Raw genomic sequence first — 24243 nt, 5'->3', positions numbered from 1 at the left:
TATTTTATATTAATTACATTTACAAACAGAGTTCATTTTTTTAATACTCTACACAATCAGATAATGAAAGTCAACTCCCACCCAATAGTTTGCCTCAAAATGTATTTGTCTGTTAGCACAAGTTTATTGAATGCATTTTTAATCCTTTCAAGTTGTTACAGGTAATATTTTCACCAAATGTTTCACCACTATGGAATGTATCCAACGTCAAAGAGGTACCAAATATGAATAACCATTTTGCAGTCTCTTATAACAGTTTCCTTGTTACCTTCCACTCAGTTGCAAAGCTAATATTTTTTTGTTATTGTAGTAACTCATTTGTAGGTGCCAAATCCTGCTCTAAGAACTTGTTGTTGCAGGATGCCTGGGTGGCTCAGTCAGTTAAGGGTCTGCCTTAGGCTCAGGTCATGATTCCAGAGTCCTGGCAATGAGCCCCACATTGGGCTCCCTGCTCATTCTGTTTCTCCCTCTGCCCCTCACCCTGCTCTCATGCTCTCTCTCCTGCTCTCTCTCTCTCTCTCAAATAAATGAATAAAATCTTTTTTTAAAACAATTTGTTGTTGCAAAAATAGCCTGGGAAATAAACAATTTCAAATATCGCAATGACAAACAAGTATTTCTATTTCACTCACTGTGGGATCTGCAGAAGACCAGTAGGTCAGTCAGTCAAGACTGGGATCAGGTGGGATTCTATGCTTTGGTCTGACATCATTTGGACTTGGCTTAGTGTTGACTTGAGTTTGGAACTGCTCCTCAAGAATTCTTATAACTCAATAGTAAAATACAAACAATTTAAATACAAAATGAGCAAAATATGAACAGACACATAACCAACAATGATGATATACACGTGGTTATATATACAAGTGGTTATATACAAATGGTTAATAGGCATATGAAAAGATGCTCACTATCATTAGTCATCAGGTACGACAAATTGAAATCACAATGAGATATTACTAACACTATAATGGCTAACATTTAAAAAGCCTGACCAAGTGATAGTGGAATTCTCATATACTGCCGGTATAAATATAAAAATGAACAACTCCTTTAGCAAACAGTTTGGAAGTTTCTTATAGTTAAATATTCACTTAACTCTTTAAACTAGCAGTTCTATGATGTGTGTTCTAGACCTTGCTTACACTGGCCTTACAACAGTTTTCTGTGCTCATCTCTTCTCATTTTGCCTTCAGGGTGTATTGTTTGTAGTGTGAAATCAGTCACAATGGAAATATTTGCACTATGACAATCAGCAAAATTACAATCTAAGTTTTCTCCTCCCACAGCCCTCCAGAAAGCTGGTTATTAGACATTTATTGTCATGCCTCTACAGCAATTCCACTCCTAGGCATTTGACTGAGAAATTAAAACATATCCACAAAGACTGCACACAAATATTTATAGCTGCATTACTAATAATATCCAAATAGCAAAGAACCTAAATGTCCATCAAGAGGTAAATGGATGAACAAAATGTGGCATAGTATTCTGCCATAATAAATGGCGCAGTGAAATGGCTTAGTACTTAGCAGTAATAAATAATGGCTGCAGGTACATGCAATGACACAGATGAAGCCTTATATCATTACCCAAAATAGAAAAGCCAGACACTAAGACCACATATTCTATGTGTCTACTTATATGGCATTCTGGAAAAATCCAAATTATAGGAATAGAAATCAGAGTAATGGTTACTAAGGTCTAGGGTTGTGGGGGAAAAAAAGTGACTGCAAAGCATCTTCAAAACTTTTTCAGGTGAATTAAATGTTCTCTATCTTGATTTTAGTAGAGTTTATAAGCCTCTGTATATTTGTAAAACTCATCAAACTCTACTCTTCAAATGATGAATTTTGTTACAAGATTATATTCAGATTAAGAAAATATTTTAAAAATTGAGCACACTCTAATCTTGGAAATCTAATTAATGAATTTGTATTCCATACCTTAGACAATTCTAATTTCTATACCGGTGAAAGGAAATTGTAAACAGAAGAAATTATCTAGGCAATTTATAATAGGGAATTGAAGAAATAAAAATCAACTATTTAGTTAAAAATTTAAATGCTATCTAAAAATACAATCATTTCTGAATATGCTTCTTATATACAGAAAATATTTTCATTCTGGGTGTCCTTCCTATGGATATGTGTGAGTATACGCAAATGGCCTCTTGATTTGACTTTTGCCAAAACAGGATTCTGTAATAGAAGGAAAAACTTTGACTATTAAAATGTATCTTTAAGGAGTCCTACATGTTAATAGGGAGTTAATTTTAGAAAGAACTTTTATTTTTTCTTCACATGAAACTAGATTCAACGTCATAAAATCAAGAAAGGTTCAGTCAGTATTTGTAGAGTAAATCATGTACCTAATATCAGCTTTTATTTTTATTTTTTTAAAGATGTTATTTATTTATTTATTTAAGAGAGAGAGAGCATACGTGAGAGCATGAGCAGGAGTGATGGGGAGGGGCAGATGGAGAGGGAAAGGCAGAGAATCTCAAACAGATTCCCCACTAAGCGCAGAGCTCCATACCACATGGGGCTCAGTCTCATGAGAGTGATCATAACCTGAGCTGAAACCAAGAGCTGGAAGCTTAACCAACTGAGCTACCCAGGTGCCCCCTACTATCAGCTTTTAAAACTTATTCCTGGATTCATATCCTCTTTATTAAGTATACAAAAAGTCATCTAAAAGATTACTACCCGACAGAAAATACTTCCAATAACATATTTTTTTAAGATTTTATTTATTTATTTGACAGAGAGAGAGAGAGAGAGACAGAGAGAGAGGGAACACAAGCAGGGGGAGTGGGAGAGGAAGAAGCAGGCTCCCAGTGGAGCAGGGAGCCCAATGCAGGGCTCGATCCCAGGACTCTGGGATCACGCCCTGAGCCAAAGGCAGATGCTTAACAACTGAGCCACCCAGGCACCCTCCAATAACATATTTTTGAAAGTAGTTCTTACATTTCTTATATCAGAGGCATAAAGAAATTCCCCAAACCATGATGGATAATTGCTCAGTCCACTATCAAATGATCAACTACATACAATCATTAATACAGAATCAGCACAGTGGTTTACTTACTTTCCCAATGATGACTATTGCAAATCTAAGTATTAAGCAAAATTATTTTTTTAGAAAAATATAACTATTATATATGAAATTGTTATTATCGCCATTTATATAGTTTTATTATTGGAAATGTACTATCAGAATAGGACCTCAAGTTAGTGATCCAATTTATGCAGAATTTGATATGGTCTAAATAAAACATATTCTAAAATAAAAATATAATAACAGTCTTACAAGAATCTAATCTAAAAGTTTCTCTTAGTCTGTGATGCTACTTGTATTCTGTAGATACTGAATTCCTTCAGTTTTTATATAACCGTTTAACTTGGCTACGGTGCTAGTTGTCTAGATTAATCTGTAAATTAACAAGAACTAAATATGTGAAAGAAATGTAAAATGCCTCCTTCTCAGACAATGGGAAAGTGGCACTATAGGATGGAATCATCAAACCAAAACCGAACAGGGGTGGAACTTACTAGGTAAGCTAAACATCAACACCATTTTTGTCCCAAAGAACTTTTGCAAAATCTATCATTTTTTAATGTAAACATTTCTATTCACGTATTTTATACGCAAAGACAAGTTAAATATATTTTTGAAATGGATAGTTTGTTGAATATCCACAAAGTCAACAGACCCGTGTAACCAAAATCCAGATCAAGAAACACTACATTACTAAAACATGAGAAACCCTCTCCCTCCCTGTATCAGTCATCACCCAGCTCATCCTTCAAAGGGCAACCTGTGTCTTGAATTCTAACACCATACATTAGTTTGAGTTATGCTATTGTTAAAATTTATGTAAAAAATAATTCGGTAAGCCCTTTTTTTGTGTGTCTGGCTTATTTTATTAGATGATACTTTTGCCATATATATTTATAGATTTGTTCATTCTCCTTGCTGAAGAGTATTCAGCTTTATAGCCATACCACCGTTCCTTTATCTGTTCTACTGTAAAGATACTCAGGTTGTTTTGTTTTCACACCCTGGGAATAATGTTGGTATGAGGATTATTGTGTAGACCTTTGGGTAGAAATGAATACATTCATGTGTGTATAAGTGGAATAGATGTTCTTAGTATTGCATATATTTACTTTTAGTAGGCAGCGTCAAACAGTTTTCCACAATGTTTGCATGAGTTTTACTCCTACTAGCAATGCATGAGGGTTTGAGCTGTCCACACTGGGTATTGCCTTTTTCATAATGGTGACTTTTCTAAATAATTCCACTTTAGAGAGGGATTTACTTCTCATGATGTGAAGGTGGGGAAAAGGGAAAAGAGATGGTGGTTATTATCAGGGAATTTTGGAGCATACATAAAAGGAAAGATTAACACGCATTCTTGTATTCACTTGTTTTACTAACATCTCTTGTGCACCAACTATGTATCATAAACTGTTTTGGGAGCTGAAGAAATATTAGTAAAGATAATAGACAAAATATTTGCACTGTGGTGGCTTATATTCTTGTGGAAGAGTCCAAATAAAAAAAGTAAGCCAAATTAATATGTACCTACCTACCTATATACATATAAACATACGAGCTTACAGATATTGTATAATTCCTAGAATAGTAAAATACATAGAAAGTAGAACAGAGCTTATCAGGGGATAAGGGAGGGGGCAACGGGGAGTTAATTGTTTAATGGGTGTAGAGTTTCGGTTTGGAATGATTAAAAAGTTCTTGAGATACATAGCGGTAATGGTCACACAACAGTGTGAAAATATTTAATATAACTTAATGTATACACTTAAGAATGGTAAATTTTATGTTGTTTATATTTTACCATATTTAGAAAAAATAACGGCAGCTTTAAAATTTAGCTGTAGGATACATCTTCTCCATACCAAGAAGAATCTTCATGGGTCAAAGAGCTGCATTTATCAAATGTATACAATGTGCCAAATGTTAGATTAAGTGCTGTGGTAACTAACTTAACTCTGAACAACCCTATGAGAAGTGTGCTATTCTCACTTTTTTATTACAATTGAGAAAACTGAAGAACAGAGGAGGAAAATTGACTTTCCCAAGTTCATGCTACAAATAAATGATGGACCAGGATTTGAACTTGGGTATTATAATTCTTCTCTAAGCCATTGCATTATATTGTTCCACTCCCCGTCCAAACCACAGTGCCATTTACTCACACAATCTTGCAAGTATCCACAGGCCCAACATATTCTGAGTCACAGATCAGTTCTGAAACTAGTCTCAAAAAGATTGGGGTTTCATTACATTCTTAGCCTCTTCTAAAATTTATTCTTAGTGCATCCTTTATCCCATTTCCCATCTTCTGTCTATATTACCATTAAACACTAACATTCTGACTGCACCCAACAAGTCCCTCTGTATATTGTTTCCAACCTATAGCTAACATATCACTAACTAGTAGGTAAGGCAGACTAGTACTGTGAGTAGAATGAGACACATTACACAGTCCAAACTATAGGCCAAGAGAGTGCGTGCCTCCTATATAGTACATATGATAGATTTCACGAAGGTATTAGGCATTAAAATGCACAGAATTTGAAGCCCAGCAGACCAACAGCTGCTTCTGTTTATTCACGTTACCTCTGGCAAGCTTTGTAATCACCTATTCCCAAACCCCAAGAACCCGATTCTGGAATGACAATAACACTTACTCAAGAGTTCTGTAAATCATTGAGTGTAGTTCTTGACATCTACTGCTAGGAACTCTACAGATGATAGCGAAAACAACTATTAAAAAATGCTATGCATTTCTCAAGTATCCTCCTATTTTGTACGGATTATTGGTTGGCACATAGGAGCTAAGTAAATGTTGTGGTTTAACTCTGTGAATCTCACTAGCTCACAGTGAAATGACTACTGCTTCTATCCAGCCAGAAGTGACAGGCTGATTTTTCAGTCTGTCATCACCTAAGATCAGCTTGAGGTACTTAACATTTGCGTATCATGAATGTATGAACTAAAAATAGTTGAATCTGCTGGAACAAAAGATGACAAAATACAGTTGCAGTAATTACAAATTCATGGCAGTTGTATGATTCCTAAAAAATGCCGAGACAATTTTGCTGCTGACACTAGAGAGGGTACTTGGGGACTAGAGGAGTAATACGTGAGACAAAAGAGGATTTTTCTTGATATAAAATTGTCTTAAATTTGGATATTTTACATTTGCTTTTTATTTGAATAGAAACTGGAACTTTTTAAGAAAAACAAATATAGAGAGATTCATTAACATTTTTATCTAAAAACAGTTTGGGAATATAATCCAGTGTCCTCTTTTGGCTGTTATTTTTGCTAAGAACAAGTGAATTATCTATTCCTTTTGTAAAGCTTAAATTGCTTTTTAATCACAAGAGCATTTCAAATAAAGTGAATTATTTTTCTTATTATAAAAGCAATATATGTTCATTGTTGGAAAAGAGAAAAGAGTAAGGAATAATAAAAAATCAAACATAATCCCATTATCTGGTGGCAACAGCTATTAATACGTGTGTTCCCTTTGATATTTTTTCTTTTTATAAGTTCTAACGTTTTAGCATCAACTAATAGAATCATATTGTTTGTATTCTGATTTCCATATAATACTATAATGTAAACAATTGTCTAGACCATTATTTTTTAATGTGATTTTTCATAGCTGCATGAAATTCCACTGTATAAAAGTGCCATAATTTAATATGGTAATGCCAGAATTTCACCTTCATTGCCATTATAAATAAAACTGTAATAGTCAGAAGTTTTATTTTTGAGCAACAAAAAGCCAATTCAAATTGCCTTAGGCAATAAGTAGACCCAACATATTTGATTTGAGAGGTATTAGTATATCTCATATAGTTCAAGGATGACTTCTCCCAGTAAACCATAGGAACTGTACAGAACTGGCAGGGTCTCATGAGTCACTGGAACCAGATTTTAATTCCTCTAAGGTTTATCTCTCACTCCCAGTGATATGACTTATAGTGTGAAATATGTGTTTCGTCTTTGTCCCTGTTTTTGGCACAGAGCTCCTAAAACCCTTGGAATTTCCTAAGCGGAGAGAGCTATAAAGGTGTTTTGTTATGTTAATGAGCGAGTTTTGGACCCACCCAAGTGTGGAGGCTGGTTGCCAAGAGAAGAACCTACCAGGTGATTAGAGGGTGGGACCTTTCCGCTCCACCTCCAGAATCTGGAGAGGGTACTGAGAAATCACGAACACGTAGAAGCAGAAGAAAAACAAATGTAAACATGCAAAAAAAAAAAATACCTATTTAAATCAATACAGTTTTTAACCTAAAAGTTCATTTAAAGATTATAATGTTTAAATTTAGTGTTTGGTGGGAGTTCACACTGATATTCATTACCATTTCCCTGAGTGGATAACTGTCTTCTATTTCACTTGACATCTGTTTCATTACGTGTGAACAATGATCTCTCGAGGAAAGAGCCCAAATCCAAAATATCATATACAGAGTTATAAAATTGGGATTATCAAAAAATGAAAAAGACATTTCCTTGACAAGAGTATAGGCAATATTGCCAAACTGAATACACTTTACTGAGAAATGACGAAGTTGGTGTTTCATTTCCTATTTCCTTTCATACCCTTATGCTTTTGTCCTTTTCTGGACTTTTTTTTTTTTTTTTGGTAGATAAATGCTCACATATATTTCTATTAAGACATTGCTAGGGAGACTCCTTCTCCCTCTGCCTGTTGCTCCCCCTGTTGGTGTGCTCTCTCTCTCTCTCTGACAAATAAAAAAGTAAAGTTTAAAAAGAAAAAGAAAAAGAAAGAAAGATATTGCCATCTTTCTTCAAATCATTATGGACCCTTTTTTTTTCTCCTATTGGCTTTCTTTTTTGCCACATTTTCCTTTTCTTTTCTTTTCTTTTCTTTTCTTTCTTTTTATTCATTTTTTATTATTAACATACAATGTATTATTTGTTTCAGGGGTACAGGTCTGTGACTCAGTCTTACATGACACAAAGCGCTCACCACAACACATACCCTCCCCAGTGTCCATCACCCTGCCACCCCATTGCCCCACCCCCTCCTTTCCAGCAACCCTGTTTGTTTCCTAAGGTTAAGTCTCTTATGGTTTGTCTCCCTCTCTGGTTTCATCTTGTTTCATTTTTGTCTCTCTTCCCCTATACTCTCTCACAAATATGGTTCTTTGATTCGCTTTTGCTTCTCTTGTTGGCTTTCAGATTATAAAGAGCTTGCTTTTTGTCTACCTGTTTTGCTGCTGATGCTGCCCTTCCGTTGCTTACTCATCCTTTCCCTTTCCTGGTCCATTCCTTAGACTCAGTGTTTGACCTTTTCACCCAGTAGCTTCAGTGATACAGAAAATGTATATGTAAATGTCTTTCTCAGGATATCATTTATGCCAAGAGAGGGACCATGCACTTGAATCTTACAAAAGGACTGGTTTCCCAGGGATGCTGATGGGGTTTTGGAGTATAGGTGAGGTTCAGTGCAGTGATCAGGAATGACCAAAATGGTGGTTTATTTAAAGCACCGGAACAGGACCAGTGGGCAGAAAGAGGGGCTGCCCCAGGTTGTGAGGTGTGGCTGATTATATACTATAGGGTTGGGGGAGGTGAGGAAAAAGGGAGGTTTGAAAGAGCTTTCATATGTTAAACAAGATACCTGAGGCCTTGCCAGAGGTCAAGTTAAGGTGGTTTTCCTTCTAGTAAGACATTAACAGTAGGATAGTTGGGAGCTTCCTGGAGGAACTTTACACTTTGTTCACTTCAAGTATTTGTCAATGGGCTGCAGATTATAAGGACATTTAATTGTATCTACATTCTGTTCTGGAAGTTAGGGCATTGATAGGAATGCTTTGCTCTTGTAAATTGCTAAGGCTTTTGTAAACTGAGGGAGACTTCTGTTTTGTAGAACTGTAATCTCTATAAATTAACTATTTGTTTTTCCTTTAGAGCAGCCAGGAGTGCCTGAGGAATGTCACATATATCCCATGGGGTGGGGATGGGGGGTGTCAGCGTCTTCCTGTCCTCAGCTAGCCTTCTGCCCCCTCATCAGTGCTGCTCAGAGAGATGTCCCTCAAACATGTGATCAAGCAGACTATATGTGATATTGTTTGTTTCTTGCCTTTGAAGACCGTTGTTCACCATCGATGATTCAAATAGCAGGAAACATAAAAGTTTACTTTTATGTTAGGGGTATAGAATCATAACTTTTTAACTTTTCAATGCGGTTACTGCCCCTAAACAAAAAAGTGGGGAGTATTCCCAGATTCAGCTGCTAGAATCGTAAGTAAAATGTAGTACAGGCATAGGGACAGTTGGAATCACATTCATTATATTTAAACATTTTATTTTATTTCTGTTGCAGTTCCTAAGGTGAGAAAAATTGAAAGGAGGCATTCGAGGGGAAAGGACTTACATTTGATAATTTTGGTTTTCTTGTACTGTGTTCCCAAGGATAGGTAACATTTTGCAAAAAAGTAAGCTAAGTCAATACCAAAATGAAGGGAAGGCTGAAAAGAAGCTAAACTTACTCACCTCTTATGGGAGATCATACAGAGAGACGTCATGAAAGAATTTTCGAATCTGAGAGGAATCCAATGACCAATAGATTCAATGCTTTGATTTTGCATATGAGGAAAACAAGACTCAGAGTTGTTAAATAATAATTGGAAATGTTACATTTAACTGCTGCCGTATCCAAATTTGATCGTCCATAGTTACCTTTATCCTGGCTTGTGTATAGAACCGATTCCTGAGGGGCGCCTGGGTGGCTCAGTCGTTAAGTGTCTGCCTTTGGCTCAGGGCATGATCCCGGCAGTCTGGGATCAAGCCCCATGTCAGGCTCCTCAGCTGGGAGCCTGCTTCTTCCTCTCCCACTGCCCCTGCTTGTGTTCCTTCTCTCGATGGCTGTCTCTCTTTGTCAAATAAATAAATAAATAAATAAATAAATAAATAAATAAAATCTTAAAAAAAAAAAGAATAGATTCCTGAAAGGCCCTCAGAGCTGCCAGTGGTTTCATATGCCAATGGTTGCATGTTAGAAGCACGTCAGGATCTATGATCAGCCAGCCCTACTCCCTGCAACTGTTGCTGTGCAGTGAGACCGATGTATCAATGTATGTCAAAAACTCTCTGTTTCCTTAGAATTAAATCAGAGTTAAGGTTCTTTAGTCAAAGGACCTGAAGCCTTTTTATACCAAAACTGTCATCAATTTAGAATTAGTGGTCTGTTAGCTCAAGGTTGATAGTGTTTCATAATTTTTGTAATCTTTAATATACAATATTTTTGGTATGTAGAAACCACTCATTCATCTAGATTTACTGGATTTTACTTTTTAGAATCTCCCTCTAAAATCAACTATCCGTTTGGCTCATTTATTTACATCAGATTATTGTACACCGGATGAAATTCAAAATATTTATCAGCTGATAAAATTCTATGGTGAGGCAGGAAGAAGCAATCCCACACAAACAGCTTTCTGCCTCTATTCATAAGCAACACGGCTTTTTCTTAGATTACAAAGATATATCAAAACAATTTGCCAATAAAGTGTACCTGAATGATATAATGTTGGCATATGGCCAAATTGTATGGAGAAACTAAATTTGGTTGAGGAAATTATTACTTCCCAACCTTGAAACCTTTACAGACCGTTGAACACTAAAATAGGGCAATATTTCTTTAAAATAGCTAACAACAGTAGGTAAAGTTAAATAATATATCCTCCATCGGCTCAAGGAAAAATAAGTCTACTTTGTCAATTCGCCTCAAGGAAATAGTTTAATTATGTTTCTACTATACCTGTCTTTTTAAAGCTTATCATAACTGGAAGAAACTAGCTATAAAACCCCAAACTAAGTATCTTCTTGGAGTCCTAAAATATATAAACATGAATATAAGGATCAGTGAGATATCTTTGCTGATTCACATTCTTTCCCAAAAAGCACAAAATAGTGCCCTTATATCCCAAACTTTGTTAAACTTTGGTAAAATCAAGATCTATTTTCAAGCAATCAGATGCACAGGTCTTGTGTTCAGTTCGATGAGATTAACCATTCCATAGCCCCATCTAACTACCATGCAAAGCAAAACAAACCATTTGCATCACTCCAGAATTTTCTTCAAAGTACCTTTATAGTTACTTTCCCCACCCTGGTATACCCAGTAGTGGTGTAGAGGAGGATTACTCAGTGCAGGCCCAGGCCAGTAGGCCCCAAAAGGTGGGAAGTTACTGACAATAGTGAGAGATAACCAGAAGCCCCTCTGCAAGCAAGAAATAATCAGCTGTTTCTGCTTCTGTAGCAGGCTTCCCGCAACAGGCTCCCTGCCCTAACTGATGTTCCCCCTAAAGCAACCCCGCCCAATTTAAACCCACCCACCAGCGGTCAGCACAGCCCTTGGTACCTGACCCCCTGCGCTCCCCTATAAAAGCTCCGTAACCCTGCTGCCCGGGGCTCAGAATTTCGGGTTGCGAGCTTGTCTGGGTCCACCGGCATAAAATAAACCTGAGTTCTCCTACTTCTCCAAGTGTTACTTGGTTTGTCGCCGGTCTGATTATTTTCCTGCAACATTTCAAACTTTCTAACCTCTATCACCAATAATTAATTTTACTTGTTTTCTCATGTTTGACTTCTTTCATTCAAATTTATGCTTTATAGTTTGAGGTTCAGTAATCAGAAACTCATTCTTTTCTATTGCTCAGTAGTATTTCATTGTGTGGCTGAACCACATGTATTTATCTGTTCTCCTGTTAATGGACAATTGTTTTGTTCTGTTCTGGCTTCGCTTGTTTTTGCAGTTGCTAGTTTTTACAAATATTGCTGCTACCGATATGCTTGTACAAGTCTTTTCATGAGTATGTATTTTCACGGAGCTTAATTGCAGAGTACAGTGTAGATATATGCCCTTCTCCAAAGTGTAGTGTCCTTTCACATTCTCCTCTGCCATCTGTGAGGATTCCATTTGCTTTACATCCTCACTAACACTTGGTTTTGCAAATCTTTTTGATTTAAGCCCTTATGCATGGTGTCACAACAGGGAATGTGACTATGTGTCATCTTCATTCAAGCATTTTTGTGTAGTTATTTCCCTGCAGTTTTGTTTGTTGGAACTGGAACACATTGGAATGTAACATACTTAGCACATAAATTGTTACTTAAATACAAATAATGACTTCTGGTAGGAGAGAATGAAATATTTTTGTGCACAGCTATTGTTTTCAAAATTTCTTAAACTAAATGAGTGGGATATGAATATTTGACTTCATCATGTGGATGTGTTTTTCTCTTCTAGTTGTCTGCAGCTCTTATTTAGTTACTGCAACAGTTATCATGAACTGGAGTGTTAAAACAAGCCTACATTTTCAGAACTGAAATATGTATTTTGAAATATTTCTTTGCTCTTACCACACAGGACACTAATTCACAAATAATAATGACTGAAGCAAATTACTGTCAAAACCTGTTCAGCTCCCTTCGCAGATACAATTTTGCTCTTAGCAGAATTCACAAGTGTGCTATAAAAGACTTTCCCTCTGTGCACTGATATTTCTTTACTCCACCTTCTGTCTCTGACTGTAATATTTTCTTAATGACCTCAATTGGGGAATACTTGCTTTGGAAAGTTGTTTTTCTCTGTATGCTCAGTGGGTTCTGTATTTAACATTGTATCCTTTCCCACTGGTTCCAGAATCTACTTACACATTTTCTTTTTACCCAGTTCTCTAGGGTATAGGCCAATTCCAGGTCATACCCTTTGTCTAGTCACTCTTCCTGTGAATAAATCCTGGGTCACAGATTTTCCATTCTTGCTTGACTGAGAGGTGTAATGTGCAGGGGTTTTTTTGGTTTTTCTTTTGGGTTTTCTTTTCTTTCTTTCTTTCTTCCTTTTTTCTTTCTTTCTTTCTTTCTTTCTTTCTTTCTTTCTTTCTTTCTTTCTTTTTTTCTTTCTTTCTTTCTTTCTTTCTCTTTTTTTCTTTCTTTCTTTTTTTCCTGAAGCCTGGGTTCTGTGTTCTTCTGTTTACCCAAGTCATGAATGGCAAGCAAGGTGACCTTGATATGTCTTAATCAGAGCACCATTCCCCATCTAGAGATTTTCTACATGTAGCTGAGGATGCTTCTTGCTAAAAATGATTTTGCTAATCACTGTACTCACTGTATAAGAGACTGGGAATCATTGTGACTACTATGGACCACTTAAACCAATGTTCAACAGAGACTACCCTCATTCAGATGACACAGGAAAACTCTTGAAGTTCACAATGCTGTCAGTTCCTATAGGAGTTACCCCTTAGGACTTATTCTCACTTTGTAAGTATGATGACAGGAATAGATTCATGTCCTCTTTCCATGACAATTTACTTCCTTTTCTTTTATTGAAATATACACATTTGAAAATGCACAAATGCAGAAAATGCACCTAGCTGATGATTTAAGTCACTTCTGTTTAACTTTGCACTTTACTGCATCACCCTAATACAAATGTTTGGCTTTTCTTCAAAGTCTAACAGTTTTTTGTTTTAATTACGGTTTTACTTCACTTCTCAGGGGAAATTCCTGGGCCTTTTTATGGTTACATATTATTTTAAATTTACTTCAAGTTAGAATAATCTGAGTAGACTATAGTCACAGCTATTTTTCTAAAGTTTTTTTTCAAAATGATTTGAAAATGTCTGTATTAGAGAGATCAAAACCTTGAGTGAATATTTATCCATTTTCATAGTTACTTTTTAAGTACATCAAAGTACTGAATGACATGTGAAAAACACTAAGCAGAATTCATCATTATTATCTTTCTGTTTTATGAATAAATTAGCAAGGGAATTATTCAAATTAAGTTTCATGAATTAATATCAAAGAACTAGTCTGTTCCTAACAATAGGTTAATAAATTGCAGAGTGAGTTACAGAAACGTTGCTTTTAAATAACTGGTATCATCTGATATAGATATAGTTTATTCTCTGCATATATTTCCTTAAAAATCTAGTGAATCAAATAGAACAGTTTTGTTTGTATTATTTTGTATCATATAATGAATCATTTTTTTCAATAATTTTCAAATGTACACAATCATATAAATAAATATGAATAAATTATGGGTTACCATCAGTTGGCAAAATAAAATATGTTAAATGTTGTAAAAGGTAGACAATATAGTTAATATTACTGAAAGCATAACACAAAAATCCATTACTCTAAAAGCTGTAATTTATAAGATACTTGAAGAAATATAATTTTTCAATGTAATTGTATTTGTCAGTGAATATCACATGCCTTATTTATCTGTTAATATAATCTCCTAAAGTACTTGGATGATTTTTATTGTCATAAATAGTTTAATAAACTTAATCTAAACATATTTATAGAACTCAGTTGCAAGGTAAAACTTTTTAAGTACATGGAGTAAATCCCAATATCAACCAGACTTTACTCTTCTAATCCAATTTCCTACTAAAATACTGAACTGATACTGCTTTACTATTTATGCCATTTTAATTCTTTCTTAAAGTTGCTTTGGTTCCCAGCAGTATTCCTAAAGGGACATTAGATCTGGTGTTTTGAGCCTGTCCATTTCTTCCCACATATTTATAACTGAAATACAGAACAAAGTCTACAACTGAGGATTACTCTGGTAGATCAGTGTCTAAGAACCTCAACTTGATTGCTGAGGTATGAAAGAAAACAATGTATTAGGAATGGTACATTGGAGATGTCCCTAGACTTGCTTTTGCTGCTAAAGGAGCCTCAGAGCACTTAGGAAAGGCTGCTGCCCCCAAACATTTAGGCTTAAATGACTATTATTTCAATGCATTTTGCTAAAATATTCCATAGTGACTGAGCCAGATTTCCATCCTAAAATGTAAATTGGAATGTAAATAGCAAAATTAATCAATTAACTAGTTAACTAATTACATTTTAAAAATTAATACAGTGGGGTCCAAATTGTGTTGTTGAAATTTGTTGTTAAATATAATTTGTGCCATGGGGTGCCTGGATGGTTAAGTGTCCAAGGCTCTTGGTTTTGGCTCAGGTCATGATCTTAGGGTCTTGGGATGGAGTCCCATTGGGCTCTTCATTGAGCTTGGACTGTGCTTAAGATTCCTTCCCTCTCCCACCACCTCTGCCTCTTCTCCCACCCCCCACCTCTGCTCCTGTGTCCGCACATGAGCATACTCTCTCTTTCAAATAAGTAAATATATATATGTTTATATTGTATGCCCTGAGTATTATCCAGGATGATTTACCCTGCTTTCCTTGGACAATCTGCTCATATAGATATGGAGATATAGACATTCCCCCGTGGTCACAATAGAGCCAGTATAAAACCAAAAAAGAAATATTAGATGTTGAGCCTGTAAGATTCAAAATATTAAGCTCTAGACATTTAAAAAATGAAGAAAGAAGGTAGAAATTATTAAGTTAACTCTGATTTGACAGTTGTAATAACTCCAAAATTACTTATAAATCTTCTTTCTATATTTTTCTTGTTTTAACTAAAGTTTTATAAATTGTGATTACTGCAACCGATACAAACTGCTAAAATGAATAAATTAAATTATTCTTATAATCAGAGTACTTTGGGGTAAAAAAACTTCAACATTTTGAGGGTTTGTATATTATTTGATGGACTTTTAACTTATTTTAAAAATTTCCTCAACATTTTAACACAAAATTTGTCATTTTGATGATACTCAAAAGGAAAAAATAATCAACATGACATTCTGAAAGACAACTAATTAAATGTTAATTAATAATAAATATTAACTGAGTACCTACTAATCTCACCTCTAGTTTTAGCCCTTTGGCTTCAGCTAGTGGAGAGTATAGTGGGAATTAGATGTAACTTGCTCATTCTTTAACTTAAGTTTTTAACTCATTTACCAAATAATGCTATTTTTCTTCCAGATAAATTACTCAAACCATATTTTTTGAACTACATTTAGTCATAAGGGTAAGCATGAACTGATATGTGATAGAAATGCAGACAATATGAGGCAACACAAAAAAATCCTCAAAAATGAAAGTATATTTTAGGACGTTCATGCTACCTTCTCTCTAAATTCACTTAATACAATGGACATCTCTGTATTTTCATTTCTCAACTATTTCAGGGTATAGGTTTAATATATACCTGACCTACTAGATAAACACCTGTAAAAATGTGAATTTTTGTGTTTTATTCAATGAATATGACATTAAAAGATTAGGAGTGAGCAAAAAACATCTTGCCAATCTAAAATGATAATGCTCACTTTGGTGATGAAAATTTGAGGTTACTTGAGCTCAGAAAAACAGCACTTTTACCTCAAAAAAAATTCATGGAAGTGTTCTTTACTCTAAGCAGAGATAACATGCATGGTTTCATTCAAGCTTTTCAATATTTTCTGTAATTTGAGTAAATACATGTCTAATAAAAGATGTGTGTGTAAATATGGAATTTAATTTCATATTGCACCGCTTGATTGACTTTGAGTGTTCATGTGATCACCTGCTCAGGAATTTCTGGTTAGCTCATTTGAGAGCTTTTGACCTATGAAACTTATTAAAGAAAAATTCGATCATGTGGCCCAAAGTGGCAGATTTAATTAATGTTCTTATAATGATCATTGGCTTAATCACATTTATAATTTAATTTTAAGAAGTCTTATGTCAGCTTTCATCAAGGTGTTTAGAGTTATAACACAAGGATAGTCATTCATGCAGTGTTTGGTGAGTAATCTTTAACAAGCTCACTTTTTTCTTTTCCTTTTCCTTTTCAGATTTCCATTAGACATTAGGGATTTCTTTGAAGAACAAAAAGCAAACATCACTGTAAAGGTAATAATGAGAAATACATGTATTCTTTATTTTTGCACCCATGTTTTATGTCAAACAAATGTATCCTTGATGAATAAGGGAATGCATAAATGAACTTCCATGTACACCTAAATATATATTTAATTAATCAAAAAACCAAATATATAGGAAATTTTAGTGTCATTCATCAAGCACATACCAAGTGTTAGATACTCTGTATCTAACTATACAGATAGTCTGTATTATGCTCTGTATCTAAGCACCTATGCTTAGTATACATTATGTTTAAGTCTCACAGCAATTCTTCAAGGTTAATGAGAAATTTCTCATTACATCTAAGAAAACTGCTCAAGCAATTAATGGAAACTTGTTTGAACCCACAGAGTGAACATGGAGAAGAGGCCTGATTAAACCCAAGTCTTTTGACCCCAAATCCCATTTATCATCTTATGTTAATTTGGTATCAGGTGATCAATGTTAAAGGCAACTGATTAAGTTTTATGTGTTTTATTTTTTTAATTGGAACAAGATTTCCAAGGTCCAGTATGTGTTCACAGAAATTGTAAATTGATTTTGCATAATGACCTAGGGACTGTACCTCAGCACTCTTTTCCTTAGCAGCATGAAAATTATGCGTATCTACTGTGACCCTCAAAATTGCTAGTGTTTCATTTGGCTATAAGTCACCAAATGAAGAGTCCTGTTCTTCGTCTTTTTTTTTTTTTTTTAAGTTCCATCTACACTACATAAAACTAATACCCTCCCCCCAGTTGGCCTTGATAAGGGAACAAATATATTAACAAATGCATTTTCCCTTTTTCCACCTTCTAAACTTTCTACTCATTTTCTTCTGATTTGAACTTTGCAGACAGGGTTTGAGCTTTTTGTAATGCAGGACTGGGAGAAAAACGTGAAGAGAAATAAGAAAAAGTGCTAGTGTAGTCTATAGAGAAAAGCTGAGTGAGCAAAAGAGGAGCTGGAAACTGTTAGCATAGACAAGTTGTGCGGGTGGGTGAAGTAGGATGGAGTGAGATTAAAGTGTTGAGATGTTTGTGAGAACACAGTCTGGAACATAGATTTATTAGACATTGGGCTGGAAAGCCTTAAATATATGGAAGGCGAAACAGAATTAGTGAGTTGAGAAAAAAGGATTTTTATAGATGGAGCCATGGAGTGAGTTTTTGGCTCTGTGGGTCACAGGGCCCATGCTGTTTGTTTGTTTTGCCAAGGAATCATTCATTTTCCTGGTGGCAATGCTTACTCTGTCTTTGCATATCTGAACTTGTCAACTATCACTGAGAGAGCTGTTTAACAACAAGTCTGCTTTGTAGCATAGCATCTCTGTCAGGGAGCAGAGGATGCCTACATCTCAAACCTCAAAAGAGAATGAGGTTATCATTACTGCCAATTGTCTAGCATATAAAGGAAGGAAACAAGTTACTACTTCACAGACAGAGGAAAAAGCAGTGATTAAGTTTGTTTGACTGCCCTAAAAATCAATGCTATGGGTGGAGAGTCATTGAAATTTTTGAATCACTGCTTAAATTTCTACCTGTAGAAGGAGATTGACCTCATCAGCAAAGAACTGAAATACCTTTGCAGTTCAGATCTGATTATCTGATATTCAGATAATATTTGTTAAAATTAGGAAATTAAATATTCCTCTGCTCAGAGCACTTTGGAGTCAAAAAAGTTTTTCAGCATTTTGAAAATGTATATTTGATTGAATGGACTGTTAATTTTTTAAATTTCCTGTAACATTTTAACAAACAATGTTCTCAGAGAATGATGCCCAATATGAGAAGATAATATGGCATTTTGAAAGTCAACTAATTAAACAATAAATTAATAATATGTATTAATTTTATTGAATTAAGTGACTATATTGAGTATTTCTTTTCTCTAGGAGATCCAAACATTTTATTTACTGACTCGTGTAAAAAAAAAAAAAAAAAAACTTATTAGCTAATGAATATCATGGCAAAGAGAAAGGAATCTCTTCTGTTTTCCACTTTTAAAAATTGCCCTAAAATAACCCTTTTAGTCCTTACCATATTTTGTTAGCTCATTTAAAATCAGTCATTAACTTAGGGGGCCTTGTATCAGAATTATAGCCTTAGACAGTACACCTGACATAGAGCAGCTGGAGAACAGCACCACTGTCCTAGGAATAATTCAAGCAGTCAGGGTTGCAAAATACCAGAGATGTAACACTTGCTTTGTCTTATCCAATGTGATCTATTCATTCCATCATATAAATGATGACCAAAACATAACATTCAGTTCTTTTCAAAGAAGACATACAGAAATAGATGTTGAACCCCTCAATAAAATGGGGGAATCATATTAGCCTCATTCTCAAGACTGGTAAGAGTAAAATATAATAAAACCTTTCATAAAACACTTGGAGAAGCATACACCTTGTGGAAATAGTTGATAGCAATAATTCTCTTTTTGGCGAAAGTAATACAAAGTGTGGAGAACAGAACCATGATTTTAGTGCATTAAAGTAACGTGAACACTGTGGTTCACTGGATGTCCTATATTCAGCAAATTAATTGGAACAAACTACTTCAGGAAAAAAATAGTATACTGAAAATTATTTTATTTCCTTTTAGTTCTGCTTCAAAGACACACACTGATAAAAAGGTGTTCCAAAAGCAAGGTGGTTAATTACAGGGGTTGTTCTGCTCTGAGATCACATTTAAAACTGCAATTACTCTAAAAGCAAGATGGATAGTTACTTCAGTTGCCCAGTTCTAAAGCTACATCAACAGGAAGGTTTTATGAGTATTAAATGGATTGTAACTTCACTGTTTTCTCTAATTATTTTGTTTATTTGGTAAAGGAAGGTAATAGTCATAAAATTGAATGTGTAATCACATTGGCTCAACTGACAAATTGCTTCTAAACCATTCTGCAGACTAAAACAATTTTACAAATGTACTTGGTCCTAAAAAAATGATGTCTTTATTGTATTTGTGACTTCAGTACCATTCTAAAGCAAAAGAAGGTTGTCGTCTTAAAAAAAAAGAGGGGAGGTGGGGAAAATATTACTATAGCAAGTCCGTTATCAAGGAGATTATTACGTTCTGTGACAGACCACACGGAACTCATGAAGTAGTCCATCATACTTGAATGGGAAATTTCTCTCACCTAACTGGAAGCGTAATAAGATATTTACCAAAAAAAATCAGAATTCCGGAATGTTTTCCTTTTGACATGCAACATGTTAGCATATGGAGAAAATATGTCACCTTATGAAAAAGTCAGTAATCTGTCTCTCATATCATAAAAACTGAGAAAAACGTCAAATAGAGCAGACACTTCTACATCATTGAGAAGGTGTCTAACCACAGCTTACACTCCACCATTCTTGATTATTTTACTACATTTTACCATTCATTGTAACCTTTAGGTTTCTTTCTGCTTTTGTTTTTTTTTAACATCTCTTGTATCTGGTGGAAACGTGACGTTGAATGGTTTGCTACTGCGCTTACTTGGCCACACCATGGTCAGTGACATCGTGTCAATAGCTTGAAATCTGCCGTGGTGGAGTCTTTACATGACAAAAATGAACAAATGGTACAAATCAGGGCTTCATTTATTGCATTGCTGGTTGTTCAGAATGACAATAATGAGACAATAATGCACACTCAACTGTGTCATGTCTATATTCATTGTAAATCACACAAAATTTTAAGAAAATGTTCTTCCAGTGTTCAAAAACTATCATTTAATTCAGCAAAGAAGTTGTTCATATTATTGACAAGAGTGAAGTTCTGACATATGTTTTTTTGTTACACTTTGTCTTATAACATAAAAATATCAACAAACATTTATGTTGGAATCATCATTTGCAATCATAATTTGGCTGCAGATAACAACAGTTTGGCAAAAAGCAATGATAGTATTTAGTGAGAATAAATATGCTATCTGCAATTTATTGTTTTACATAGTGCAGTATTAAAATTTAGTATTATTTAAAAATTGTATTCTACATTTTTTATATCAGTACAATATATAAAATAATTTGTATATATATAATTTTTGGAAGAATATCGTTAAACATTTACCAGCATGTTGTTGATTCTTAATAATTACATAAGATGGAAAAAGACAAAAATCTCAGTTAAAAGACAGAGATGGTCAGCATTTACTAAAAAAAAATGCAGAGCCTACTATATGCTTCTTATAAGAGATTCATCCTACACCTGGGGATACAAAAATATTAAAAGTAGAAATACGTTTTTTAAAAATTTATAATAAGCAGACCTTAATCAAAGTAGTATCAGACAGAATAGACTTGAATGCAGGTATTATTTGAGAAAAAGGGAAACTTCATAATATGAAAATAGTCCACCATCTTGAATTTAAATACAAAATTAATTTGCAACAAATAACATACTCAAAATATTTTTGGAAACTGGCAAAATTAATCTAAATTTTTTTTAATTAAAAAAATTTAAACAAAAAAAAAAAACCTAGGAAATTCTCAAAAGTAAGAGACTGTTTTAAGACAGTGTTCTCAAAACTTTTATAAAAAAGGCAGAAAAATCAGTAAGGATATGAGATTTGCACAGTAAAAAAGGAGGAATTGATGCAATAGCTAGAGAACAGTGAATTTATCAGTAACACAAAAAACCTTATTTAAGTACATATGTGACTTTTACCATCATTTACTATAGGCTTAAGCCACAAAGCAAGCCTTTTCAAAACTGAAAATATCAAAGGTGGATCTTTTCCCTCCAGGCCCACCTCAGTTCTGCCAAGAAAGAATTCAGAGCCAAACTCTCAAGTAAGAATTTAATAGCAGTTCTTTATTTTTTTTACTATTTTTTTTATTATGTTAGTCACTATACAGTACATCATTAATTTTTGATGTAGTGTTCCATGATTCATTGTTTGGGTATAACACCCAGTGCTCCATGCAATACGTGCCCTCCTTAATACCCATCACGGGGCTAACCCACCGCCTCACCCCCTTCTCTCAGATTGTTTCCCAGAGTCCATAGCAGTTAAAGAGAAAAGACAGGGATGCAGTCAGGCCCTGAGGTGGCAACTGCACCAGAGTTAAGGCTATGTTCTCCTTTTATCTGTATTTAGCTTGAAGGTTCACAATTGGGGCGGTCTTTGTGTGAGGGTTCTCCAATCACCTGGCAGTCTCTTCCCCTAGGTTGGGAGGGGGAGGTTAAGGCCATGTATGATCTTTAGCGGAAATTTCCTAGCAGCCATCCCTCTCAAGGGGGAACCAAACCACAGTGTAAATGTATTACAATGAAACCGTAGGTTACTTTAGGGCAGTGGATATAGGGAAGAGCGCGTGCCTCTGCCCCAGGGCTCCCCTGCTCCCCCAGCTGTTTGAAACTTCCCCTTTGCAGCCCTGGGGAGATGGGGGGTGTGGTTGGCGAGTCCTTGATTTTTCTCTTTTTTAATAGTTGGAAAATCCTGTTCATATCTAGCTAACTGCCTACTCTGTCAGAAGTGTATATATAGAACATGTCCTTTGATACCAATGGAATTATGTATATGTTTATAAGAGATTTTTAGGAAATCATCAAATACTGGGAAATATAGAAAAAAAAGCGGTTACATATAACCCGAGTCCAAGAGAATATGGAAATGAGTTTTGTGACCTCCTCTGTCAAATACTGTGCTGGAAAGAGACAGATAAGTTAACAAACAGGCTTTTATGACAGAATACCATAGACTGAGTGGCTTATAAACAAGAGAGATTTATTTCTCACAGTTCTGGATGCTGGAAGTCCAAGATGATGGCACTGGCAGATTCAGTGTCTAGTGAGAGCTGCTTCCTCATTAGATGGCCATCTACTTACTGTAACTTCCCATTGTGGGAGGGACTAGCTAGCCCTCTGGGGTCTCTTGTAGGGATATTAATGTCATGGGCAGAGTCCTAATGATTGAGGCCTCTTGGTCTCATCACTTCCCAAAGGCCCCACCTCCAAATACTGTTACAGGATTTCCTCTGCTTTGGTGCCTGTGGTTCTTGGTCAGACAGCTTCAAAGAATGAAGAGTGGTGGGCAGCAAAGCAGCAAAGTTTATGGAGCGACAGTAAAGTGATAGTACAAAGCTCCCAAAGAGGGAGGGGACCTGAGGGGTTGCCACCAGAGTTTCTAAGTCTAGGGGTTTTTATGGGCTTGTTGGCAGGGCTGTTTTAATCTGATGAACCCTCCCTGTGCCTGTCTCCCAGTCAGGTTTTTGTCATCTAACTGTCACATGGGAAAGGGTGGAGAGCTACTCCTGGGGTGGTGTAAAATCCTTTTAAGAGAGGTTTCTTCTTAGGGTGGGGGGGACCCCATTGTCCCTGCCTGCTTTTCTTCCAACTATCTTTCATCAATACTATCACTTTGGGTTAGGATTTCAGCCCATGAATTTTGGGCAGACACAAACATTCAGATCATAGCACACCCCTGCCTCCAAAGACGTGGATACCCTCCCCTGTTACCAACATCCCTCCCTGATGTGGTGTATTTGTCACAACTGATGAGCCTATATTTATACATCATTATCACCCAGAGTCCAAATGATAACTAAAGATGAAAAAATGACCAAATATATCCCTATGTGGGATATTAAGGAAATTCAAAAAGAGGTCTGTAGATTTATATACACTATAAACACTCACACATTTATATTGCATGTATGTAAGTATATGCATATATATTATGGACTTTTTTGTATACGGACAAAATTATAACATTTAAGTGTTGTCACATTTTTTAAAAGTCAAGTGAAAATAACAGGTATAGTTTAATCTAATTTTGTCAAAAATTACAAAACAAAAACATGTGAAACAACGTAAAGACAAGAATGTAGTACTTTATGTATGAACATAAAGAAATATGTAAGTGCAGATGCATCCACTATTGATAATCCTTTAAATTCAGCACATAGCGACATCCGTAAACCTTCCCTAGAAGCGAAGGCATCATTTAAATATTAAAACAACCCCTGTCATTTGCTTACAATAATAAAAGAATTTTTACTTGGCACAACATAATTATATAGAAAAATAAAAAACAGGTACTGAAAACATGTGACAAAACTCAGGTACAACAGTCATCTAAAACATTTATCAAGTTCTTATATTATTATATATTTTATCATATGTTAAAATGCAAAAATATTGAAAAATAATCTCACAGAATGTCTCAGATCCCTATAACCAATTTGTTCACGTCCTCTATTCTGCTTACCTATTTGTGAGAAAAAAGAAACATTTTAAATACAAATTCTTTTATGTAGAACATAGCTTCCTCCTTTTTGTTAACTGCTGGTAAAATTCTAGAAAAAAGTCTGTCCAGTTTATAGAGAAGTCTCAGAAAGTTATTCATGAAACTCTTTGTTTTTTGTTTTAAAAAAGTGCCCCAAAGTGTCTTTAATGTCATCTGTCC

General features: G+C 35.1%; 1 long non-coding RNA gene across 1 annotated transcript in view; it reads left to right on the top strand.

Moving 5' to 3' along the window:
- The window catches only part of LOC103672227, a 191262-nt gene that overhangs the window by 119737 nt on the left and 47282 nt on the right, over positions 1 to 24243 (top strand). The window contains exon 4 of the long non-coding RNA XR_005832387.1: positions 16791 to 16848. This is a non-coding gene — a long non-coding RNA (uncharacterized LOC103672227). The remainder of the gene's footprint in view (positions 1 to 16790; positions 16849 to 24243) is intronic.

This window comes from Ursus maritimus, unplaced genomic scaffold, assembly GCF_017311325.1.
Source record: "Ursus maritimus isolate PB19 unplaced genomic scaffold, ASM1731132v1 scaffold_5, whole genome shotgun sequence".
Lineage (NCBI taxonomy): Eukaryota > Metazoa > Chordata > Mammalia > Carnivora > Ursidae > Ursus > Ursus maritimus.
This window is presented reverse-complemented; position numbering and strand designations above follow the sequence as displayed.